Genomic DNA, 2965 nt, shown 5'->3' on the forward strand with positions numbered 1-2965 from the left:
TCAGTTGTTTGCCTCCTGCCAAGCCCGAACAGGGCCAGGCTGGGTAGGGGCAGCAATTGAGGTCGAAATAAACCTTAGACCAGTGGTCTCAACCTTCCTAATGCTGCGACCCTTTAATACAGTCCCTCATGTTGTGATGACTCCCAATTTCATTGTTACAAATTGAACATAATTAAAGCATAGTGATTAATCACGCAAAAAAAAATAAAGACATCTTAGTTAATATCTATTTTTTATTTATTAACATTGAACTCATTGCCAATAGCAGTAGAGCTCATTCCTTATGAAAGCTTCTCTAACAGATACATTAGCTCCATAAAACATAGCTAGTGCTTTGGCACTATGGTTGCAGGCTATTTTAAACAGCAGGGGGAAGACAGCCAATCTAGGATGATCACTCATCATTGATCTTTCTCTATTCCTTTCTGAAATAGTAGAAATGTATATTTCTAAAAAACTCACTGTGGCCCTGGCCTGTGTGCCTCAGTGGGGAGAGTGTCAACCTGCGAATTGAAGGGTCCCTGGTTCGATTCCCAGTCACGGCATATGCCCGGGTTGCGGACTCAATCCCCAGTGGGGAGGGGGGGATACAGGAGGCAGCTGATCCATGGTTCTCTCTCATCATTGACGTTTCCATCTCTCTTCCTCTCCCTTCATCTCTGAAATCAATAAAAAATATATTTTTAAAAAATACACTGGGTTTCAACACAAAACTTTACCTTGAATTTTTTTTTCTCGCTACTAACACGTTCCCATGATAACCCTGCATCTGGAGGTGCCATCAATAATGGCAGCCTCCAGGGGAAGGACTGCCTCAGTAATGCCCTACAGAGGCCGCTGAGTCTAGTGGGAATAACACGTTCTCCCGATATCCCTGCACCTCGCTGTACGGACTGGCTGCCTCCATAATGGTGTTGTCCAAGGGACTGGCTGCCGCAATCATAGCGGCCGCCGGGATACTGGCTGCCTCAGGAAAGGTGACCTGTCCGGTACTGGCTGCCTTGGTAACGGCGGCGGCCCCAGGACTGACTGCTCCAATCATGGCAGCCTCTAGGTTACGCACTGAATTAGTGAACGCACAGCTTCCCCATGTCAGTGCAGCAGCCAAGGCCTCCCTTTGCAGGGCTGGGACGGGAAGGAGTGCAAAAGCCAGACCCGTGACTTCAGTCCATCCAGGGAAGGAATAATTGCACCCTGGACAGCCTCGATGATTTTGTAGGGTTTTCTGTGAATTATTTTTGTTTTTTGTTTGTTTGTGGTTTTTTGGGTAGAATTTTTCATCAAATTCACAGGACATTAGCTAACATTTCAGCACCACGGACAGAAGCACAAGGTGGTATTCTTTGAATGGGGCAGAAGAGGATCGTTTTTGCAAAGGAATTGGCTGATATCTTCCTTTGGGGGGGGGAGGTGGTCTCGCTATGTTGCCCAGGCTGGAGTGCAGTGGCTATTCACAGGAGCGATTCCACTGCTGATCAGCAAGGGAGCTTTGACCTACTCCGTCTCCGACCTGGGCTGGTTCACCCCTCCTTAGGCAACCTGGTGGCCCCCCGCTCCCGGGAGGTCACCAAATTGATGCCGAAGTTAGTGCGGACACCCGATCGGCATAGCGCACTCCAGCCCAGACCTCCTGGGCTCAAGCGATCCTCTAGCCTCAGCCTCCCGAGTAGCTGGGACCACAGGCGCGCGCCACCGCGCCCGGCTGACAGCTTCCTTTAAGGCAGTGGGTTCTCAACCTTCCTAATGCCGCGACCCTTTAATACAGTTCCTCATGTTGTGACTCAACCATAAAATTATTTTTCTTGCAACTTCATAACTGTAATGTCGCTACTGTTATGGGATCCTAATGTAAATATCTGATATGCAGGAACATAATTAAAGCATAGTGATTAATCACAAGAACAATATGTAATTATATATGTGTTTTCCGATGGTCTTAGGCGACCCCTGTGAAAGGAACGTTCGACCCCCCAAAGGGGTCGCGACCCACAGGTTGAGAACCGCTGGTCTAGTGGGAATCCCTGTTTCCCAGAACGAAACTCCCCGCCTACCGCCTGGTCCTCTCGCTAAGGAAGCGAACACATGCGCCTGGAAGACAGTCCGGGACCCCGAATACCATCGGGTGGAACAGAGACTCGGTCAGGCGGCAGGAAGGCCGCGTCACCCCAACACCTGCCCAAGCTGGGGGCTCCCGGCCCCCGGGGTCCCTCCGCGACACCACAGGAATCCAAGCCCTGGACACCGCCCAGCCGGGCCCGGGCTGAAGGCTTCTTGACGGACACTCACAGGACCCTGGGCAGCCAATCACCACGCGGGGTTGCGGGCGGGGGGCGGGCTCTTTCCACAGGATTCTGCCCTTGACTGGCAGGAAGGCTGCACCCAGAGCCCCGCCCTTTCCGCGTTTCTGACCGCCCATTGGCGTGACCGCAGCACTGATTGGCGGCTGCCGCTGACGCTCTGGAGGCGGGAAGCTCCCCCCTCGCCCCGCCTCACACGGGAGCGCGCGGGGCGGGAGCGCGGGTTTGAGGGGACCTCCGCCAGGTGGGCAGCGCGGCCGGAGACGGACAGGAAAACGGGGGCCTCGCGTGTGAACCCCTTTGCCGCCGGCCTTCACCCCCACTCTAAGACCCCGGGTGCCCTCCCGAGAGGCTCCCAGGACTGTCAGCCTCCGGGGACCCCAAGTCCGCTAACCCGGAGGACCCCCGGTCTCCGCGCCCAGAGGAACGCTCAATCCCCCAAAGCTCAGACCCCAGCACACCCCGAGCCCGGGCTCCCTGACCACGGCACCCCAGAAAGACCACATCCCCAACTCCGAAACCCGGAACCCTGGAGCCTGTCCCTGACACCCCAAATCTCTGCACAGGAGCCCCGAATCCTCTCACCCGAGCACCCAACTTTCCCGGCCAGAGAGACCCGGATCCTGTCCCGCGGGGCCCGTCTCCTCAGCCGGCGACGTCTCTGCCCC

At 54.8% G+C, this 2965-nt stretch overlaps 1 pseudogene; it reads left to right on the forward strand.

Moving 5' to 3' along the window:
- Positions 1-2264, forward strand: part of LOC111824394 — a 3995-nt pseudogene extending 1731 nt beyond the window's left edge.
- Positions 2265-2965: the final 701 nt, after the last annotated feature.

The sequence above is a fragment of the Myotis lucifugus genome, unplaced genomic scaffold (genome assembly GCF_000147115.1).
Source record: "Myotis lucifugus unplaced genomic scaffold, Myoluc2.0 scaffold_1347, whole genome shotgun sequence".
NCBI lineage: Eukaryota > Metazoa > Chordata > Mammalia > Chiroptera > Vespertilionidae > Myotis > Myotis lucifugus.